The sequence below is a fragment of the Rana temporaria genome, chromosome 7 (assembly GCF_905171775.1).
Source record: "Rana temporaria chromosome 7, aRanTem1.1, whole genome shotgun sequence".
NCBI lineage: Eukaryota > Metazoa > Chordata > Amphibia > Anura > Ranidae > Rana > Rana temporaria.
The window spans coordinates 119,877,662-119,902,880 of record NC_053495.1 but is presented as its reverse complement, the minus strand read 5'-3'; positions in this window follow the sequence as shown (position 1 = coordinate 119,902,880).

The window sequence follows — 25,219 nt, the reverse complement described above, 5'->3', positions numbered from 1 at the left end:
GCTACAACATGGAGGAGACGGAGGGGGAAGCCGATGTCGCAGCCGTGACCTGCATGGGGCAAGTGCAGGGCTCACAGAGGGGCTGGTGGTGGGCCTGGCGGGCCAGCGACTGGGGGGTTGTGGGTATGGTGTGCAGTGGCAGGCTTGAGTGACTGGGGGAGAGTAAGTGTGGGGTGGTGGGCTGTAGCGACGGGGGTGGGGGGGTGTCTGTGGCCAGGTCTGTCAGCTGCCCTCCCCCCCAACCAATGGAGCACCATCCGCCACTGAAACTGAGATTTTCTGTTCATGTGGTTGCATAATTGAAGTGAATCTTCACACATTTTATTGTCTGCGCGTTATCAAATCCTTTGGTAGATCAGCATCTGTTTGCTATTACAAAAGTTTCACTGGTTGGAAACACTTATTACATCTACTTGTTGAAGATATACTGTACATGGCCCCATTGTGCCCATTTTTATGATACATACTGGAATTTGTTACTTATCTTAGAAATGTTGGGTCTGTACGACTACCTAGTGCTATGCCAATAAAGTAAATTATTGTTGTATCTCCACAAAAAGCTGAATATACTTAATCCTGATCACTAAACACTGTTCTATCAGCAATTGTTGTAAAGTGAAAGAAACATGAAACAATTTAAAAAGCCCAAATCTTAACTATAATCAATATATAGACAGCAATGAAGCAGCTGTTAAGACCTGTTAACATCACTTTGTATTAATTATTTTTGTTTTTCTTATTCAGGGGAGATGATAATGTGCAAAGTACAAGCTCTGTGACCTCAAATTGCCACGACCTAAGTGTTTTTCAGTTGCAGAGTCTTCATCAAAAGTCTTATGCCGCGTACACACGATCATTTTTCAGGTTCTAAAAAATTACGTTTTTCAGGCTCTAGAAAAAATTAAAAAAATGTCAACTTGATCATTAAAACGGCCTTGCCTACACATGATCGTGGAAAAAAAATGCTCTAGCAAAGAGCACTGACGTACAACATGTACGACTGCACTATAAACGGGAAGTTCCATGCGGATGGCGCCACCCTTGGGGCTGCTTTAGCTGATTCTGTGTTAGTAAAAGACGATTCACGCTTTTCTGTCTGTTACAGCGTGATGAATGTGCTTACTCCATTACGAACGGTAGTTTTACCAGAACGAGCGCTCCTGTCTCATAACTTGCTTCTGAGCATGCATGGATTTTTCACGTCGTTAAAGCCCACACACAGCCATTTTTTACAACCCGAAAAACGACAACGCTAAGAACGTCGTTAAAAAATGGAGCATGTTCGGAAAAAAAATTGCCCATTTTTTAGAACCCCGAAACATGCTCTGAAGCCCACACACGATCATTTTTAATAACATTAAAAAAAAAAGTAATTTTTTAGAACCCGAAAAATTATCGTGTGTACGCGGCATTAGAGGTAAGATAATTGAGTGCTATTGCAAGACATTCTGCAGCAAATGCTAGAGCTTTGAATCATGAGATAAATCTAGCGGGGGTATATATTTAAAGCCAAATGGTATGTTTCTTTTCACTTTAACTAGTTTGTTTGGGTTTGGTGGCTGCTCTGAGCACTGTATCATACTGTAGTAGCATTAGCTACTGTATGTACACCATGCAGCGCTGTGTTGACTCACAGGTGACTTCTTGTCTGCTGCCATTAAAAAAATAAGAGTCAGTATGAGTGTTTTTTGGTCATTCAGTGGCTAAAATAATACAAGACTTCCTCTGAATGACAGAGCTGGAAATTGTGATGTCATCCTCCCGACCCTTCACTACTGCCAATTAGAGAAAGCCTTATAATCATTTGAAAAAACAAAAAGGCTTCATCTGAATGGCTGAGAAGCACTCAGACCCAACTAGGTTTTATTCCTACAGCAGAAGGGAAGTCACCCCATGCTACTGGAACATAGAGCTGCATACAGTACGTAGCTGATGTTACTACAGTATGATGCAGCACTGACAGAACTTCGCTGTAGAAATAGTTTGTTTGGTCAAACTCTCCAAACCAGTGATTCTCAACCTTATGGAGGTCGGGTCCTAATAAATTCTTCCAAAATATTCCATGACCCAACACTTTATACTAAACTACAGTATACAGATTATAAATGTATATATATTCAATAATAGAAGGTTCAGGAGTGTCACTTTGGAAGAATGTGGTTTCTGAAAAGGGTCTGGGGACTCTATTGCTTGCATTAAGGTAAACAATGTTTACGCATCGGTATTGCCCCCTTACTCCCCCTTGTACTTACCTGAGGCCTCTCTCGATCAACCACTGTGCATATCTGCAGCTTTTCTCTCCCCTCACTTCCTGGTCTCCAGGGCTTTGCTGAGGCAGTGGGAGCCAATGGCAATCAAAACCAGTGACCAAGAAGCCTGGAGATGAGGTTGAGTCCCGCTTTCTGTGTCAATAGATGCAGACAGAAAGGCTTTGGAGCAAGACCACACAAGTGTCCCCATAGAAAGCAGCTTTCTATGGCAGCATTTAGTGGAGGGGAGAAGCCAAGAGTGCTGGTAGGGATCCAAGAAAAGGAGGTTCGGGGCCACTCTGTGCAATTTAGGGCAGATACGTATAAACCTGTTTTTTTTATATTGTTTTTTTCTAAAGAACATTTATAAATTCTTTAAATCACCATATCCCTAGCCTTGGAGCATGCTTAACAGAGCTTGCAAGCTTGTAAGCCAAGTTGGTGTTTTCAGGAAAGGCTGTAGAGCTTTCTTTATATTACTAAACTCAAATGTGATGTACAGCTAAGTGGCCAGAAAATATATGAATCTACTGTCTGAAAACTACAGTATGTGCACCCTATAGTTAAGCATTCATTACCAAAGTCATAACTATATGTTTTTATGAGTTCATCTTTCTTTTCACAATTGCAGATAAGCAAGATTTGTTCAAGTAAATAAAATCTACAAAGATGTAGCTATGGGCTAAATATTACTAGCACACTGTTTCCAATTGTTTTGACCCAAAGAACTCTGCACTGGGGAATGGAGGCAAATGCATTCCACATAATTACCTCACCCACATCTAATGTGTTTTTTTTTGGATTTCGAGTGCTTTGTATTTCTTTCTGCCAATGTGAGTTTTATGTTATGTGATGTTGCCATTTGACATACTAATAGTGTTTAGGAGAGGTCTTCAATTAAGGGTTGTGTAATAATAGTATATGTAAAGAAAATCATTGTAATGCACAGTACATTAAAATATATGTAAGCCTGATCATTAAAACCTCATTTAGGCTTTAAGCTAAGGCTATACTAGTGATTAAACAGTTTTGCTATTAAAAGATTTAACTAGTTTTTGCCCATTATCTCTTAGCAGCACATTTAAGTGTGTTTCAGATGGGGATAATGCCAACGAATAGTTAAAGCTCTCAGTAGAAAATAAATTTGAATCACTGATGCAGCCTTACAATTACCACGTTAATGCAATTTCAAAACTAATTTTCAATATTATTAAGTTGTTGCTTTAATTAAGATTGTTTTTTGTTGATCTTTTCACAAAGGCCCTTTTTCAGATACTTCCTGCTATAAAAAGCCTAAACTCTGTCCCTTTCTCCCAACTGTGTTCTTGCATTATTATCCTATCACACAAACGTCTGATGGAAACTATAGTGGTCAACTTAGCACACATCACAGAGATCTGGTTCACTGTTCTCACTATCAGAAAACCCACCTTGAGCAATGATGCAGCCATTGTTGGAGTATGCGCATGTAGAGAGATGGGGGGTACAGGAGATCAAAAGCACTGAGGTGTAGGCATGTGCAATTTTTTAAGTTACGAATACGTTTTCCGTCAATTTTCGTTATTTTAGTTGATTTGTTAACATACGAATGAACGAATGGTTTAGCGCAATTAATAACGAATAACGATATTTTCAAAATAATGAATATGAAAAACAACGAAGATACGAAAGATGAAAGAAACGAAAACATAGAAACAACGAAAATACCGAACCCAAAAAAAAATAATAATTACGAAAAACAAAATGAACGAAAATGCAAACTTACTAATATTCGAAGACCGAAAAGAAAACAACCGAAATGCCGAACAAAGACTTAAAAAACTAAAATCAAAACTAACGAAAAAAAAATTACGAATCTTCGGAAAACTGAAATGAAAACAACGAAAATACAAAATAATGTAAATTAGCTTTCGTTAGTACTGAAATATTTCTGGACATTGACCAATAGCCACTGAGCGCTGTCCCTTTCCTCTGAAGAGGTTTGTTCCTTCCCCCAATGAGCTTCTTTCTCATTACCTCCTGGCTCCTTGTGTCTTTTTCTGTGTTAGACTGCAGTGCATCTAATTTCTAGATTTGTATTTGTAATATCTGACATATTTTAGTTTTCTTCATTCTAGACAGGGTGCGTGTGCTAACTAAGACAGTCAAGTCAATCACAGTAAAGTACAAATTACAAAATGACGACGAGTAGTGTGTCGAATAAACGTAAAATGTATTCTAACAGAATTACGAATGCAATAAAATCTACAAAAGTACGTTTTTACAATCAAAGGAAATTAGACACGAAAATACGAATGATCATAAAGCAACGAAAATATATTTCTTACGAAAATACGAATGCGGCATGATGGAAAATATAATGTAAATACGAATAGCAAAACAACGAAAATTAAACTAACGTAAAAACGAAGGAACGAATAAAATAATTTTAAAAATACGAATGCGGCAGAATACAAAATATAACGAAAATACGAATCTCGATTCAACGAAAAATAAACTAACAGAAAAAAACGGAAACGGAAAAAAGAGTGTTACGAAAATACTAAAGAGTACGAATACGATAACTAACGTCTTACGAAATCACGATAAACGAACAGAAACGAAACAGAAATAAACGAATTTTTTTGCTGTGCACATGTCTACTGAGGTGTTAAACAGGATATATACTGTGGTTCTAAATAATGTTTAATTTAAAGAAAAATGTTTTTCATGATGCACAGTGCTTTAGCTGGATAAATGTAATTTACATATGGTTTACATCTACTTTAAAGCCAATCTCTGGGGCTCATCTCCTCCCATCCCAGCTCATTAATTAACTACCAGCTTTTTAAACAATAAATATCTTCTGAAACCTTTCTAAAGGCCCATACACACGGTCTGACTTTTTGCCAACAAACTTCAAATTGAGCAAGTTTTCCAAAAAATCTGACCGTGTGTAGGGATGAGCTTCAAGTTCGAGTCGAACTCATGTTCGAGTCGAACATTGCCTGTTCGCCTGTTCGGCGAGCAACAAACAATTTGGAGTGTTCGTAGCAAATTCGAAAAGCCGCGGAACACCATGTTAAAGTCTATAGGAGAAATCTAAAGTGCTCATTTTAAAGGCTAATATGCAAGTTATTGTCCTAAAAAGTGTTTGGGGACCTGAGTCCTGCACCAGGGGACATGTATCAATGCAAAAAAAAAAAAAAACATTTTAAAAACATCTGTTTTTTAGGGAGCAGTGAATTTAATAATGCTTAAAGTGAAACAATAAAAGTGAAATATTCCTTTACATTTTGTGCCTAGGGGGGTTGTAAAGTAAGCATGTAAAACCGACTCGCGGCTATAATGAATTGTCGGCTCCCAGCAATTCAGAGAGAATTCATTCATAAAAAAATAAATTAAACAAAAAAAGCGTGGGGTCCCCCCAAGTTCAATTACCAGACCCTTCAGGTCTGGTATGGATATTAAGGGGAACCCCGCTGTCAATTAAAAAAAAAATGACGTGGGGTTCCCACCAAATATCCCTTCCAGACCCTTCAGGTCTGGTGTGAATTTTTAAGGGGAACTCCACCCCAAATAAAAAAAAATGGCGTGGAGTTCCCCCAAAAATCCACACCAGACCCCTTATCCGAGCACGTAACCTAGCCGGCCGCAGAAAAGAGGGGGGACAGAGAGTGTCCCCCCTCCTGAACTGTACCAGGCCACATGCCCTCAACATGGGGAGGATATCCCTATGTTGATGGGAACAAGAGCCTCATCCCCACAACCCTTCCCGGTGGTTGTGGGGGTCTGCGGGCGGGGGGCTTATCAGAATCTGGAAGACCCTTTAACAAAGGAGACCCCCAGATCCTGCCCCCCCATGTGAATTGGTAATGGGATACATTGTACCCCTACCATTTCATGAAGGAAGTGTACATAGTTGTAAAAAAAACACACACACACCATGGAAAAAAGTCCTTTATTAAAGAAAAAAAAAATCCAGCGGTGGTAATCCACTCTCGATCCCGGCTCCCCGCTCCAACGTTGTCGGTATCCAGAGACGGGGTGATCTCCTCTCCGGTCCAGTGATGGGAAGATCATCCGGGATCCAGAGCGCAGCATCGCCAGCTGCCTGTCTCCACCGGAGACAGCCCGGTGAATGACGCTGCTGAAGCTAGTGACATTTCTTATATAGGTGAGGCGGGGCCACCCGTCACGTGACCCCGTCCCCCTCTGACGCACCCTCTGCTACGTTACTGGGGAAGCCCAGGCTTCCCTCTTGCGTCAGAGGGGGCAGGGTCAGGTGACTGGTGGCCCCGCCTCACCAATATAAGAAATGTCACTAGCTTTAGCAGCGTCATTCGCCGGGCTGTGTCACGTACCTGGTTGGAGGCCAAAATGACGAGATGGCTCCCCTTGCGGCTAAATGCAGTACACCTCTGAGGTTGGGTACAGAGTGTGTAGTGCCCAGAGAAACACAGGTTGTCAGATGGATCCAGGAGAGAGGAGCTGGTGAGTGCCTGAAGAATACTGGAGAATACAGGAAACACCGCGGGGCTGCAGTCTCTAGGAGTCCTCGGTAACACTTGGCAATGTGTGCACAAGGAGCAACAGTGGAAGCCGGCTGGGGATCAAACACTGTGGATCCAGGCAGGAGATGCAAGTTGCAGGAACGGAGACAAGCCAAAGGTCTGGTGTTGGAAAACAGGCAGGAACACATAACTGAAGCAAAGTCCGTGAAACAAGCCGGGATCAGGTGCTGGAGAAGGTAACAAGTCAGTAAAGCAAGCCAGGGGTCAAACCAAGAGAGCAGATCAAACAGGTCAGGAACAAGCTGGGTCACAACAGGAAATCCAAACAGCAATAGTACAGAGACTCAGGAACTCAGGAAGGCTGACGACAATCCAGCAATTTGGATCAGACAGTGGCAGTCTTGTATAGGCCAGCAGGAGAATCCACCTGTCACATGATGTGCCTATGGCTTCCATTTCTTCTACTGGCAAGATTGCCAGTACTTCTTCTATGGCCATTTCCCTGACAATATGCCAGCAGGAGGATCCACCTTCCACATGATGTGCCTATGGCACCCATTTCTACTACTGGCAAGATTGCCAGTACTTCTTCGGCCGGCGATGCTGCGCTCTGGATCCCGGACGATCTTCTCATCGCTGGACCAGAGAGGAAATCACCCGTCACTGGATACCGACAACGTTGGAGCAGGGAGCTGGGACCGAGAGTGGATTACCACTGCTGGATTTTTTTTTTTTTAATAAAGGACTTTTTTCCATTGTGTGTGTTTTTTTTACAACTATTTACACTTCATTTGTGAAATGGTAGGGGTACAATGTATCCCATTACCAATTAACATAGGGGGGGCAGGATCTAGGGGTCCCCTATGTTAAAGGGGGTCTTCCAGATTCTGATAAGCCCCCTGCCCGCAGACCCCCACAACCATCGGGTATCGAGGAGAAGCCCGCCGGGTGCTCGTTACTGGGTGAAGACGCCGCCAAACCCATGTTTAAATGCCTGGTGCCTCGGTACTGCTATTGCGGCCATCGGGTGCTCGGCAATGCTGTGTATACAGTGCACGCCGCTCAGCCAATCCTGGCGGCGATGCACTCTGTTGCTGAATGAAGCTTGCTCAGATTGTTGTGGCACAGGCTGATGATGTCACAGCCTCTGCCAATCTGAGCAGGCTTTGCAACCATCTAGTCAAATGCATTGCCTGCCGTGATTGGCTCAGCGGTGCACACTGTATGCACACAGTAGTCTGAACTGGATCTTAAAATTATTAGGGTATTAACATATTATACTGCAGTCTTCTACTACAAAATCATTATTATCATATACTGCATTTTTCTACTACAAGTATAAAGCCCTACATCAAAAGATTTTTGGTACCTTTAAATCAAATCTGATGTTTTTTTTTATGTTTCTGATTTTTTTTTTAAATGGTGGTGTTGTCTCGGAAGGGAGTAGTCTAATGCCGCGTACACACGATCGGTCAAACCGATGAGAACGGTCTGATGGACCGTTTTCATCGGACCAACCCGATCGTGTGTGGGCCCCATCGGTTATTTATCCATGGGTTAAAAAAAAGCCAACTTGTTTTAAATTTAACCGATGGATTCCTAACCGATAGAAAAAAAATTATCGTTAGTAGGCACGACCATCGGTTAAAAATCCACGCATTCTCAGAATCAAGTCGACACATGCTTGGAAGCATTAAACTTCGTTTTTTTCAGCACGTCCATCAGACCGTTCTCATTGGATGAACCGATCGTGTGTACGCGGCATTATACGGCGAGTATAGCCCAAAACCCAAGTTTTCACTGAAAAAATAGGGGGTCGTCTTATACGCCCAGTCGTCTTATACACCGGAAAATTCGGTAATAAAAAATGACAGTAGCAATGATCTCTTCTGTTTTTGATTCGCTTTATTTTTTGCTGCACTGAGATCTTTTGAGATATGATAATAACTGAAAAAATACCACTCAATGTATTTCTATAAATACATGTTTATTATACTGTATTGATCTTCTGTTCGCCTGAAAGCAACATTAATGCATTATGTGCTATGATTTTAATCAAAAAATCTTTTTAAATCTCCCTGGCTTATTTAATTATAATGGCTTTTTAGAATAACCTAATTTTAAATGGTTTGTCTTTTCACTGCAAAGAATATTTATTAAACATTTGAATAGCTGTTTTATTTTTTTATAACATGCCTACATGCATTTTTATAGCTGTAGCTGTATGCTACTCATTAAGTTACCCTGCAATTGTCTTGATTTGATAATTATGCTATACTTCTGGATTCTGCTGTTGATCTTCATCCATGGACTCTGTTATCCAATTCTAAACTGTTGCTGCTGCTTACAACTCAGTTTGGATTTCAATTACCGTCGATTGTAGCCTGCTTTGGCTTTGTGTCCATTTTTTATAACTCCTCTGCATGCATCAAACTTGGTCTTGTATTTGTGGCTATACATTACAGTTATGCACTCTGCTTGGTCCTGTCCAAATCCAAGTGATTTTGCGATTTTGTGTCTAATAATGTTCATCCCCATGATATTAGGCTCTCTTAAAAACAGACTGTTCCTTAGAGCCTGAATCTTCATGAGAGACTACATTAACTGCTTGTGAAAAAGAACACCCTCCAATACCACAACATTTACATTCCATGGAACCACCAAAAGACTCAGTGAACCCTGTCAAAGGAAATAGGAGCCCTTACATTTCTATCCAAGGTGGAGTTATAAATACCTCCTTAGTGAGTGAGGTCATCATCCCCAATAGCTTCAAGCAAGCTTCTAATTTGCAAGTTTCTGTGAGGGCCACAATTTTCCTGATCCTAAGGATATACAGGGCTATATGTAATGTTTATTTGTGTGTGCAAATACATAAATTGTGTAGAGCAGTGGCTTGTTACTGTGTGAGAAAGGTGTCCTTTTATGAAAGTGAGATCAGCGGTGATCCCGATTCTCACTGCTGATCTCAGGTCATACACAGTTTATGACGCTGAGGTAATCAGTTGAGAACATGTTCTTCACTGATTATCTCACCACAGTGAGAATCTGTAACTCACTGTCACAGAAACGGCCAGTTTATGAAGGTGTGATCTCAGCACCTCACTGGCGATCTGTGACAGAATTCTCACTTTCTGATTCACCATCTCTGAGGTGGAGAATCAGAGTGAGAAGCGTGAAGCTGGCTGAGTATTGTGGAGGAAGAAGGAAGTCTTTTGACTTCCATGCTTCACACACAAGCAGCCATACAGTCAGATCACATCTTCTCCACTTATTACACACCCCAAAATTAGCAGGTTAGGAATTTATAGTGTATATATTATTATTATACAGGATTTATATAGCGCCAACAGTTTACGCAGCGCTTTACAACATCAGGGAAGACATTAGAGTTACAATACAATTTAATACAGGAATAATCAGAGGGCCCTGTGTATTTATATATATATATATATATATATATATATATATATATATATATATATATATATATATATATATATATATATATATATATATACACACATACACACCATCATATAGCATATATATGTGTGTGTTTATTTCTATGTATATCTATAGATATATATATATAGATGTGTGTGTATATATATATATTTATTATGCACACACACACATATATAAAAATATATTTTTTATATTTATAAATAAATATATAAATAAATATTGTTTATATATATTTTATATCTAAATCAATATTATATATATATATATATATATATATATATATATATATATATATATATATATATATATATATATATATATATATATATATATATATAAAAATTCTACCTGCATTAAAATGCTATTATTAAAGTCATTTTTATATAATTTTTTTATTTATTAGTAAAAAAAAATTGTAAACCCTAGAATATGGTTTTACCCATAGACTGTTCTATTACAGTTATACAGGGTTTATATTTGTATACGTTATTAAAAATAAATAAAATGAATGATCATAAATGTATTTTTCATTTATATGAATGGTGTATAGCTGCATTACATATGTGGATTTCCGTTCATATACTATACACCATTCACATTTAAATAGGCACATGTATGAGCTTTAAATATTGATAAAAACAATGTATTTTAATAATTAGGTTAATGTATATTGTTTGGTAGGAATGTAACTTTATTATTTTATTAATATGTGGTGTATAATGTGTGCTGATTCGTGTTCAACTTTTGTATTTTTTACTTCCTCATACTGTAATCCCGCTATTAAAGAAAAGAAACAATATCTAACGAGTGGACATTGATGGTCAGACTTTAAGGCCAAGGAAGTAAGTTAAAAAAGTTTAATTTGATAGCAAATAAATACAAAAACAAATACAGAAATAATACAAAAAATTATTATTATTATTAGCCACTGTATATTCCTCAGAAGTCGGCGACTTCTGAGGAATATAACCCCCTTTTCCTTTCCTCTTCTTGTAATTTCCCCCCCCCCCTTTTTCTTTTTTTCCCTCATCTATTCCCCCTCTTTTGTTGAATGTAATCCCGCTATATCACACGAGATTACAGTGAGCAATTAAAAACACACATTTAAACAATGTGCCAAAATGTGTGTAAAAAAACTGAGTTAAAAAAGCACTTATTATTTTTATGTAATAACACAGTCTTTTTAACTTTGGTTTCACTTTAAAAACTCAGCTGCTCTGTAATCACACAGGTGTATGAGGAGATCACAGGCAGCCCCTCCCTCTTCTACTCAGATCTCAAGTGTTGTCAGAGGAAAAACTTCTCATCTATTCCCATTCTGAGAACAAATGTTCTCAGCTTCATAAACAGGGTGCCAGAGGAGAAGATTTTTTTCTGAGAACTGCTGAGAACTGAAATGAGATAAATTATCACCGTTTGATAAACGTACACCTTAGTGTCAAGTGTTAAGGGTTCTCATCAAGATAGGTTGAGGGGCTACAGGGTGCATGTGTCATACAAAGGAAACTGGAAATTCAGTTTCCTTAGGGATTGGTAAAACCCAGTCTGAGTCTTGGAGCCCGGAGACTACATAGAGATTTGGGAGTAATGAAGTCTTCAATCCTGCGTCCAAGTTTTGCAGATGGCCAGCACACTAATTGCACAGTTGTGTGCAGGGCTTTTGTCAGAGATGTGACTATGGTTCAGGCAGGGCCTTTGCCTCCCAATAAATCTATGAGGCTGCGAGAGAACAATCTGCACAGTACAGGTAAAGTCTGTGCTGGAACAAACAGAGGCCATAAGCTTGAGGGCCAGAGCAGCAGAGATGCAAGAGTAAGCCATGGGGCTAAATTAAGTTTTGATGTTGTTTTAGAGCATTAAAGAAAGAATGTTGAAAACCACTGTGAGTGTAAACTCTTTGTACCAGAACTAAACTTTCTGTAAGAAAAAGTGTGCTAGACTGTAAATAGACAATATGGTAAGTGGCTGTGTCCTCAGAAGAGCTAAACTTGAGCTGAATCCTACATTATATTTATACAATGATTGCAATTAAATTAGTATTTTGTACTTTTTTCTTTTTGTGAAGTCCTGCAAGTGCATTTTTTACATGTGCCTGGATAAGAACTTCTGTGCACCCAGGCGTCTGATGAAGACTGTGCAGGTAGAATCTACGACTACATATTAATCTCTGGCATTGAGTCAGTTAAGTTTTGTTAACCAGTTGAACACTACTAATAATCAATTTATTACCTGACATAAAAGTATGGTAGGACTTTATTGAAGGCTGATCGAGGCACTTTGCTCAGGTTATCGAATTTTCATGAATCGTTAAGAAATAAACAAAAAGTGGTGGCTGACAGGATAGATGATTTTATGAATGTACCTCATGCTTTTTATTCCTGAATTATTAATGTTTTTACTAAGTAGGAAACATTAGAACATACTTTAAAACTCAGACATAATTTAAAATTCATACTTCCGAAGAACCATTTTTGTACTGCAAATACAGGGGATTAATATAACCCTAATTGCTTTAGAGGGATGATATGCTGTTTTTTCCAAGACATCGCAATCGTTTTACTTCTAGATAGGACAAATATTAACAGGTGAAGTAATAGTTAATAGAAGGTATTTTATACCTACCGGTTTTATAACTAGAAATTCGATTTATGAAGGTCAACTTGCAGCATTGTTTCATACTTGACTTCTATTAACCTTTTTTTGCTTTATCTGTCTGTCTATCTATCTACCTGCCTGTCTGTTGTCTATTGGGACTATGGCAACAAAATATGGAGTTGGAGAGCATTGAAGTTATCCAAATTCTTTCTTCTTTGATTTAATTATAGTTACAGTGCAGTGATACTATACTGTATATATATATATATATATATATATATATATATATATATATATATATATATATATATATATATATATATATATATATATAATGCCTAATTGGAGAGATTATGGCTATGATGACTTCATGGGGCCTGGAGATTTATTTTCTTTGCTAATGGTTACAAGTGTTTCCTGTGTACCAAAACAAGCCGATCCTGTGGACTAGTGTATATTAAAGATTCTGTCTGTCCCTACTATCCCTTCCTAATTACAATGTGTATTGAGTCTGTACACAATAGATCTGTAACGGTTCCTGTGCATCTCATGCATGCCTAAAACTATGATCAGTTCATTTAAATGATGTGTCTATGCAAAGAAATTACTTGCATACATTCATTTTACAGGGATTCACTATTCGTACTTATCTGGATTTAGAAAGAGAAGAGCCAAGGGGAAAGAAGGGTTGGTTTTAGGTGATAAGAGTAGGAGAAGGGTGTACTTGAAGTATTTCAATCAGAAACCATCAAGGAAACTAATTTTGCTTTCATTCATTGAATTATTGCAATAATATTTTTCACAACAGTGGCTCCCTTTTCTGCTCGTTACAGGGTCTTGACGAGGCACGAAACCTTCCATAAACGGACTGATCTGCAGTCTCAAGAATGACACAGCCACCACCAAATGAGACAATTTCTCAGAATAATTCTGCAACACTATTGGGACATAAAATAACATGGGTTCCCTTACAAGGCAGAAGAAGGGAGTCACACACAAGCAAGACAGTTACAAACTTTGCAAAAGAAATTCAAATGATATATATTTTTTTCTTTTTAAGTGAACTTAATTAATTTCCTTAAGGAGCAACACACCATACTTCAATAAGTTCCCATATACCGGAGATGTCTTACAAGTTCCTGACAAGATGGTATTGTATACTGGCTTGATTGGCACAAATATATCCATCAGTGGATGTTAATTGCTGGAGTTAATTTCTGCATTCATGGTGGCATTGCAAAATATTTAAGTTTTCTGGGAGGAGATAGCCCCTTGGATTAAGAAAATGACACTCGGACCTATAGAATTCTCTCCATTACATTTACTTTTTCATTGAACGCCATCATCTGCTAGGTTTTATAAGAGAATTGTTTCTCCCCATTTGCTAAATGCAGCCAAAATATCGATACCTAGATTTTGGAAACAGTCTGGATGTCCCACTATAATGGATTGGAAAAGGGAGGTAAAAAAATAATGGAAGCAGAGAGATGAATACATACGGTTAAAGACCAACAGAATAATTTAAAGATACATGGGCAGGGTGACTGTATTGCTCCTCAGAAATGGGGGGTGAAACCCTTTTGGGGGCAATCCTGCGTTATGCATCAGAAATTCTGTGGGATGCATCTGGTGGTGGAAAATTGGGAGGAGGTGTTCTTTTTGTGTGTGTTTTTTCCCCTCCTCTGGGAGGCACAGTGGAGAGACGATTGATGTCATTAAAGTAGTTGTAAACCCTCCCCCGAAAGTTACACCTACAGGTAAGCCTAGATTAAGGCCTGTGTCATGGATATGCAATAAAGTCTGGCAGCTTACCTGTCTCCATCTGTTCATTAGAGGCCTGACTCTGTTCTGGTTGCCTTTTTATCACCTCTCCTTCCTGTTTGGCCCCACCCAGGCCATCCCAGGAAGTCTATATTAACTGTTGCACTACAAGTCTGCAGTGTTGTTCAACTGTGTTGTTAGCTTAAGTTCCTGTCTGCAGTGTGCTACGATTACCTTCCTGTGTACCGTTTTTGGCTCGTCCCTGACTTCTCCTGTTTGCCTGTGACCCTGATCTTTTGCCTGTCCCTCGATTACCCTTGTCTACCTGTTGCCTTGACTTTGGCTTAACCATCACAATCGCTTGTCCTGCTTGCTGCTTCCCCTCTCTCCCTGCGGAGCGTGACCTAGGGGATCCCAGGGGTCGCGACCTGGATCCAGCTGCAGCGAAGGTCATCCTCACCACTAGAGGTGGTGAACACAAAGCTGGGTCTTAGACTCCGCGCCCTCACGCTCCCTCTCTGATAGCAGCAGTCAGCTTTAGGGTTCACTACCCTGTGGTGCATTCCTGACCCCAACGGGGTGCACTTGTCACCTGGCCACAGGTGACCTAACAGCCTGTAGGTGTTTGCAATATCTCCTAAACCTACTCGGTTTAGGAGATATTTGCCAAAAGGTATACACCATGGTCTACGGCGCATGTGCGCTGTAGACAACGGTGCAGGCGCAGTGAGAATCCCATTCATAAAAAAGACAATGCCGTATTTGATGGCTCCCGTGCGCATGCGCGGAGTGATGTCTTCCGCTCCGGCCAATCACAGCGCCGGAGTGGCGATAGCCAGAAGTAACCTTCTGGGTATCTGTGGAGAGATGTCTGCGGCCATAGGGGGAGACGAGGACGGCTTTGGGGGCTTCGATCTAAGGTAAGTAATGCATAATGAGCTAGTATGCTAGTCATACTAGCTCATTATGACTTTGTCTTGCAGGTGTGTTTAAAAAAAAATGCCCAGGTTTACAACCACTTTAAAGAAAGAGACAAAGTTATAATAGTAAATTACACACAAAATGGGCAACACGTAATGGACTCACATGAAGAAGCGTAAATTGAAATGAGAGGTGGAGAGGTATAAAAATGAAAAAGTAGAGTGAGATTATATTGAATTAAAACACTAAACATAATAGGACAGGAAAATAGCATTTTTTTTGTATTGTTGGTTGTTTGACACACGTAATAGGGTGGTGCAAAGCCCCCCTTCTTAATTATACTTTGAATAATGTTTTGCCAAATTGAGTTTTGGGAATGGGTGGGTAAGTGGGAGGGCTTTTTCCTTTTTTTTTCTCTCTTTCTCTCTTCTGAAGAAGACATAATCAAGGATCCAGTGTGTTTTCTTGTGGTGGTGGTGGGGGGTTAGTGTGGTGTATGTTAATGAAAGGATTTATATCGATATTTTGTGCAATGTGTATTTCTATGTTTTATGCTGGAATTTGTCTTATTAAAGAAAAAAATATTTCCTTAGAGGGGACTTCTGGCTACTCTTCATTTGCACTTCAAAGAAGTTCACACTCGGGTTCTCTTGAGTAACAGCAACACCTGCTGTTCTGCTGTCCAACTTAATGTTAGGCATTAAAACAGGGGTAGGAAACCTAAAGAGGTGGACAGCATGGTAGAAGTCAAAGATCACCGGGCACAGTGTTGCCTCTTCACACCCGATTTAAACCTCTAATTGCCGTACTACTATGTTGTAATTGCGTACATTACACAGCAATCATGGGTTCAAATCAGGTAGGGAGGAGGCAACATTTTGCCCCTCACCACCTGTCAAACACACACGGATCACTTTTCAGGGGAGCAGCAGTGCCAGCTGCACTTGTGAATGAGCACCTAGTTGCAGAGGCGTACCTAGAGCATTTGGCACCTGGGCCGGATCCTATATCTGGCACCGCCCCCAACTTAAAAACGTAAAATCTAAAAACACCCCACTGTGCTCCCTGCATACCTCTGAATCCTTCAGTATCTTTTTGTCACTACTGTGTACCCCCTCTCCACAACTGCACCTCTGGACCCCTTTACATTGCACAGCACCCTGCACCTCTGGATCCCTTTACAATGCACAGCACCCTGCACCCCTTTACATTACACAGCACCCTACACCTCTGGACCCTTTTACATTATACAGCACCCTGCACCTCTGAACCCCTTTACATTACACAGCACTCTGCACCTCTGGACCCCTTTACATTACACAGCACTCTGCACCTCTGGACCCCTTTACGTTACACAACACCCTGCACCTCTTTACCCCTTTACATTACACAGCACCCTGCACATCTGGACCCCATTACATTACACAGCACCCTGCACCTCTGAACCCCTTTACATTACACAGCCTTGTACCTCTGGACCCCTCTACATTACACTGTCCTTGCACCTCTGGACCCCTTTACATTACACAGCACCCTGCACCTCTGGATCCCTTTACATTACGCAGCACCCTGCACCTCTGGACCCCTTTACATTACACAGCACCCTGCACCTCTGGACCCCTTTACATTGCACAGTCCTTGTACCTCTGGACCCCTTTACATTACACTGCAACCTGCACCTCTGGACCCCTTTACATTACACAGTACCCTGCACCTCTGGACCCCTTTACATTACATAGCCCCCCACAGCTCTGGACACCTGTATGTTACACAGATACCCCCTAACAGTTCTGGACCCCCTGCATGTTACGCAGACCACCATGCAGTACAGACCACCCTACAGTACAGACCCCCCTACAGTACAGACCCCCCTACAGTGCAGACCCCCCTACAGTACAGACCCTCCTACAGTACAGACCCCCCTACAGTGCAGACCCCCCTACAGTGCAGACCCCCCCCTACAATGCAGACATTTGATACAATGCAGACCCCTCCTAAAATACAGACCCTGGAGAGCCATCTGCTGGGGAGCAGAGGATCATATAAGTTAAGAAAAAGTGTTTATTTCACCCCTAGACAAAGCCAGAAAGTAACCCTTGCAGACAGTGCAAGTGCAGCCACAGAGTTGGGCTTCAGGATCACCTCTTGTTTCGGTTACAACTTAGAATTTTCCCTCACTTTCAGTGATCATCGGGACAGACAGAGAAGCTACCTAGTAGGAAAACATAAAGCAATTAAAACAAGGTTCTAACCCTTCTTTATTCTACTCCCCCTAAAAAAAACGTTTTGGTTTACTGTACATATAATTCATAAGGCTAAAAACAGACCAGTGTCACACTGCAACTTCATGCTTCTGCAGGGTCCAAGGGATTAAAGCAGGGGGTGAGAAACACAATGCTGCCTGCTTTAACCCCTTGTTTACTGTACTGCTCAAGGTTGCAGTGTACTTGTAAAGTGGCCTCATTCACCTGAATGGGTAATGCTTGACAGGTGCTACACCCACCAACCATGACAGGGCGTATCACGCTTGCTGCGGCTGCGACATGTGTACACCAATAGCCACTGCAGCTAAAGGGGTTGTGGTTGGGGCAGGGGTAATAAAAACACGTGTTAATTATGGGGTTTTATAACTTCCAAAATTGCAAATGTAAATGAACCCATACTGTTCTGAGCCCCCTTTAAGGCTGCTTTCACACTGATGTGATAGTGCAGTGCATCTGTAACTTTCCTGGGTTAGTTGCGCTTTGCTATAGACTCCTATTAGGCTGCATTCACACCTGAGCGTATCGTTTTACCGTGATTTTGCGGCGGTTTTTACTACGTTTTACCGCGATTTGCCGAAATTTTTAAGGCGTTTTTTTACCGCGATTTTGGACAGGTCTAGGGTCACCAATGTTAAAAGCAGAAAAACGCCCAAATACGCCCAAAAAAAAGTCCCAGAACTTGTTTGAGCTTCAGGCGTTTTTGAACTTCTGGCTTCAGGCGTTTTGTAGTGGAGATGTGAACCATCTCCATAGAGAATAATTAATTTTTTGTAGCTTCATTATTTTTTGTAGCGTTTTGTAGCTTCAGGCTTCAAGCTACAAAATGCTCAGGTGTGAATGGGGTCTTATATCCTGCAGGTGTGGTGCACATTCAGAAAGTGCATCAAACCCACGGGATATAATAAAAGTCTATGGCTGAGAGTGGCAAACCCCCAGGAAAATTGCAGGTACACTGAACTGCACCCACAGTGTGGGTAAGCTGTAGCACATCAGTGTGAAAGCAACCTTACACTATTATGCCCAGTGTATTGTTTCACACTAACCTGGAGATTTCTTCTTTCCTGCTGCTGGCACCACTCTGACCACTAGCCAGGATAGGAGAAGGAGTGCAGCTGGTATCACTCTGCATGGCACAGGAGCCAGCACTACAAAGGAGGCACAGGCTTATGCGGCTCTTGCTCCCTACTACTGCTCCAACTTTACAAGTAATTCCTCCGCATTGCACTCTGTTTGATGCTTTGGAATGGCGGGTCAGCAAGCCAAGACCATGATCTACCAGTCACCTGTCTGCGATCTACTGGTTGGTGAAACCCACATGAGCATTTTTGTGAGCATATGCAAGTGTTTAAAAGCATGTTACAAGCATTTTACATGTTTATTTAAGCTCAAGGAGTCTTTTTTTTCAGCCATTGGAAAGCACTGGGGGGAAGACAAATTCTTACAGGCTCAAAATTGGCTAAAATATGCCTAAGTGCTCAATTTGACTCTCTTGTTGAAGTCTATAGGGGTAAAACTTCCAATTCTGCCTCAAAAATAGTTTATGTAGCTTTTGGAGCTTCAGGCAACGAGTTACAAGCATCTGAGCATTCATATGTAAACAGTCACTATTGAAATACATGTGGTTTTGGATGTTAAAATGGTAGTAAAATTTGCTTGTTTAGGTGTACCTACAGGTAAGCCTATAATAAGGCTTAACTGCATGCACAGTGAATATTTCCTAAATGTGCACCATTTAGGAGATAGTTAAATTTGTAGCAACCGGTGATGTCACCGGCGCATGCACACTGCTCTCTGAATGGATGACACACTCAAGTGTGCCATCCATTCAGAGCTCTGTCCTACAAATGTGGCTCCTGTGCGCATGCACAGGAATGATGTTATCACAGCTTGGCCATTCAAATGACCAGAGCGTGCAAACCCAGAAGGAAGTTTGGATAAAGATGGAAGATATTCTTTGTGAAGTGAATTTTCAACACATTCACAAATTTCTTTTGTAAAGTGAAAATTCCCTTATAAAAGCAGACAGCCTATTTGTCTTTAATAAATCAACGCCTTTATCTCAGTATGACACTTGGGAGCATATTTATAAAGCAGCAAATGTGACTTTCATAAATGACATGAATCAATCACTGTCATTTAATGCACATGCAACTTAAAGTTTCACTTACAGTGAATGTTCAGTGAATTTCAGGTTCAATGCTATATAAATATGCCCATTAATAATGAAGATAATGGGCTAGATTCAGGTACCTACGCTTGTTCTTACAGCGGCGCAGCGTATCGTATTTACGCTACACCGCCGTAACTTACAGGAGCAAGTGCAGTATTCACAAAGCACTTGCTCCGTAAGTTGCGGCGGCGTAGCGTAAATGGGGCCGGCGTAAGCGCGCGTAATTCAAATGTGGAAGGGGGCGTGTTTTATGTAAATATATGATGACCTGATGTGATTGACGTTTTGTACGGACGGCGCATGCGCTGTCCATGTACATATACCAGTGTGCATTGCTCCCAAGTACGCCGCAACAACGTATTGGTTTCGATGTGAACGTAAATTACGTCCAGCCCTATTCGCGAACGACTTACGCAAACAACGTAAAAAATTCAAAATTCGAAGCGGGAACGACGTCCATACTTAACATTGGCTGCGCCTCCTAATAGCAGGAACAACCTTACGCTGAAAAAGCCTAACGTAAATGACGTAAATAAATAGCGCCGGCCGTACGTACATTTGTGAATCGGCGTATCTAGGTAATTTGCATATTCTACGCCGAAAACAACTGAAGCGCCCCTAGCGGCCAGCGTAGAATTGAACACAATTATACGCCGCCGTATTCAAGTTACGCCGGCGGAGGAAGCCTATTTTTTGAGCGTATCTGCCTTTGAGAATCGGTGTAACGATGCGCCGGCGCAGATTTGAAATTACGGCAGCGTATCTGGGGATACGCCGCCGTAACAGGTACCTGAATCTAGCCCATTGTTATTAGCTTTATCAAAAGTTCTAGCTGTGCTCATGTTCAAAGTTACAACAATTAAAATACTGTATTTTTAGACCAGCTTTCGGCATGTTATTTCTGGGCAGATCACATAATAATACAATAATTTAGCTATGAAATTGCATAGAAAAAAGTAAACATAATAAAGCGGATAAGACTTCCATTACCTTGGACAGGCAATTTTAGTATTACATCCTTTGGATTGTTTTGAATAAATAGGTTAATGCTTGTTTATCCAGTTAGAAATTCACATGAGTCATTCATGAGTCATTAACTCAGTATGCAATATAAGTATATTTACATTATCTCACCGATACCTTCAGCTTTCTTAAATAATGGCAAAGTATCCCATTGTATTTCAGCATGCACTGGTTTCCAATTAGTTCTTTATATCGTCAAAATGGAGTGCCTGTACATGAACTGGTAAACTGAGAATGAATGCCTTTTTGCCTTTAAATTACTCAAAATGCTGCATGCATTAGCACTGGCAGACAATATCTTAGATGGACACATATTTTTTGGGTCAAGTGTGTTATTTTACTATAAATGATCATAGGACAGCACATACTCTTGCCAGCTAAAGGGTAACTCTCCATTTAATCTGCATTAGAGCACATCTTAAACACGTATGTGTACCTTTATCTTTGATTATTGATATATGTTTACAATAATTAAGATGTGTATATATATATATATATATATATATATATATATATATATATATATATATATATATATATATATATATATATATATATCAATTATTAATAACAATCACCATCAGTTTAATTAACCACTATAAGACTGTTTCACCTCCTTTCTGCCCAGGTAATTTTTCAGATTTCAACACTGTCACACTTTGAATGACAATTACTTGGTCACAGAAAACTAAATGCATTTTACATCATTTGTTTTAGACAGATAGGGCCAGATTCAGGTACAAATACGTTACGCTGCGGCGGCATAACGTATCTTATTTACGTTACACCGCCGCAGGTTTACAGCGTAAGTGCCTAATTCACAAAGCTCTTACCTGTAAACTTGCGGCGGTGTAACGTAAATCCGCTCGGCGCAAGCCCGCCTAATTCAAATGGGGCAGGCACCATTTAAATTAGGCACGTTCCCGCACCGAACGTACTGCGCATGCTCCGTCCGTCAAACTACCCGACGTGCATTGCGTTAAATGACGTCGCTAGGACGTCATTGGTTTCGACGTTAACATAAATGGCGTCCAGCGCCATTCACGGACGACTTACGCAAACGACGTGAATTTTTAAATTTCGACGCGGGAACGACGGCCATACTTAACATTGGCTAGGCCACCTAGAGGGTAGCCTTAGTTTTACGTGGCGTATCTCGACGGAAACAACGTAAATTTAGAGCGACGGGTAAAGCGTACATTCGTGAATAGCCGTAACTAGTCATTTGCATATTCTACGCCGACCGCAATGGAATCGCCACCTAGCGGCCGGCCTAGAATTGCATCCTAAGATCTGACGGTGTAAGTCAATTACACCTGTCGGATCTTAGGGCTATCTATGCGTAACTGATTCTATGAATCAGCCGCATAGTTACGACGGGCGGATCACAGAGATACGACGGCGTATCAGGAGATACGCCGTCGTATCTCTTTTGTGAATCTGGCCCATAGAGCTTACTTTTTTTGGTATTTGCTATTGTGACATAGGGGATTGTTAAGCTCAGGGATAGATGCATGTTTTTGTAGTGAGTTTACATCAGACAGGCATTTATAGCTAAAGTGGTTGTAAATCTTTATGATTTTTCACCTTAATGCATCGTATGCATTAAGGTGAAAAAACACCCTGCAGTCACCGCCGTCACTCCAGCCCCCGTTTTACTTACCTGAGCCCCAAATCTCTGTGTGCGTGATCCAGCATTGCTTTCCCCAGTTCTTGTCGTCTCTTCATTGGATAGATTGATAGCAGCGCAGCCATTGGCTCCTGCTGCTGTCAATCAAATCCAATGACACGGCCGTCGGGGGCGAATCATACAATCGGCGGCTATGGACACCGAGTGTATGGCACGGGAGCGTGCCCGCAAGCTAACCCACCTTTGGAAGAGAGCTTCCCAGAGGGGGTTAGCTCTTGTGGGGAGGAGCCGAGACAGCCGCCATGGGACCCCAGAAAAAGACTATTGGGTCCACTCTGTGCAAAACGTACTGCACAGTGGAGGTAAGTATGACATGTTTGTTTTAAAAGAAAAACAATAGCTGAACCTTTACAACCACTTTAAAGGCCTGTTAGCCCATGTTTATTAAATAAAAAAAAAAAATGTCCATTTAGGAATCCCATGCAGGGGTTTAGATGTCATTCAAACATATCTTAAAATACAAACCCACCTGGCTACTCTTCAGCAGCACTGCTGCTATATGGTCCCACAAGCCACCAGACCCATTTTACTGTCGGACTCCGATAATATATTTCTTGCCCAAACTGCATAAAAACGCTGAGCGGCCTCCGGGCCGCCCGATTGTAAATGGAATTGATTCCGTTACATCACGGTTAGGGCAATACTTAGATGTGTTTTTGCAGCTTTTAGTTTGCAAGGTGCCTGCGTATTTACGAGACACTAAGCAGATTATTCAAATCTTGAGCTCCATCCCTTGTACATCTAATACTATATTAGTGACCGCCGATGTGGGGTCATTGTACACCATTATTGGGCATGATGCAGCCTTGGCATCGGTCGCATGGGCATTGGAGTCCACAGATCTGGATTCTGAACATGTGCGTTTTCTTTTGGATAGTTTGCAATTTTGCTTGCTGAAGAATTATTTTTGGTTTGATAAGGAATTCTTCCTTCAACTTTGTGGGGTAGCCATGGGGGCTTGTTTCGCTCCCAGTGTGGCCAATTTGTTTATGGCCCACTGGGAGCGAGATGCGATTTTCCATGACATGCCTCCTCAACTTCTCTGCTACCGCAGATATATAGACGATCTGGTGCTGATTTGGGAGGGTGATATGCCCTCGTTGGAGTTGTTCATGACTAGGCTAAATTCCAATGACAAGGGTATAGTTTTGACCTGGACTGTTTCCAAAGATCAGGTAACCTTTCTTGATTTGGAAATATCTAAGTCTGGTTCTAGATTGGTCACTAGGAATCACTTTAAAACAGTGGACCGCAATGGGTATATTCCTTTGAATAGCTGCCACCATCGATTGTGGCTATGTAATATACCACGTGGCCAATTTGTTAGGCTCCGGAGAAACTGTACATTAGAGTCAGATTATTTGGTACAGTCTCATGAACTGGCCACTAGGTTTGTAGCTAAAGGTTACTCCATGCCCATAATTAAACAAGAGATTGAGAAAGTCAGGAATACTGATAGGAGTTTTATTATACAAGATAAACCTCCTAATGGGGATATAGAAAGAGCGAATTTCAAAATGTTGTTGGATTACAACATTCAACACAAAAAATTTGAAAAAATTGTTGCCAAACATTGGCCTATCCTTAAGGGAGATGTGGTCCTTGGTCCGGTCCTCCCTGAGCGTCCTCAATTCATTTATAAGAAGGCTCCTTCTCTTAGAGATCGGCTGGCCCCTGGAGTTACTGATCCACCAGTCATCCCCCGACCCAAACTTTTCAATTTTCTGTCAGGATTCTATGCCTGAGGCAGATGTGCGACCTGTAAGCACGCGAAACGTAACATCAAAAAACGTAAATCTTTTGTCTCTAATGTAACCCGGATTGAATATCCAATTAAGCAGTTAATCACTTGCTCCACTGTGGGCGTGGTTTACATGCTAGAATGCGATTGCGGGTTACAATATATTGGACGCACCTCACGAGAGCTACATGTGAGGGTGGGCGAGCATATCAGTAACATCAGGTGTGGTATTAAGACCCACAGTGTGTCCAAACACTTTAGAGATTGTCATCATAGGGACCCTAAGGGCCTAAAATTTTGGGGCATCGAAAAAGTCTCCAGACATTGGAGAGGAGGGCACTATATTCGGCAATTAAGCCGCCGAGAATCTTTTTGGATCTATGAGAGGAAGGTTTCCTTTCCGGCTGGACTTAATGTTGAGTTCGATCTCAACTGTTTTATTTCTAACCGTTAATAGTATTGTATAGTGTATTGGGGAATTTTTAATGTAAATTTTAATGTATTTTGTATATTTGATATTCATTTTTATATACATTTTTATATTATATTTTTTATATTTTATGTCCTGTGTTTATTATTATATTGTATTGCATGGCAATGGAATATATGTTGCAGTATGCGGTAAACATATAGTGCAACTTAATGTATGGGTTATAATATCTTATTGCATGGCAATGATATTTATGCTGCTATATATGCTAAAAATATGGTGCAATTTATGTAAATGGATCTTTGTAATGAGGAGAATACGGTTGACGTCATTTGTATTTTAATTATATTTTATTTTTATTGTCTGATACCTGGCGATTTCCTGTTTGTATTGAGTGAGATTATCACTTGTTTTGCC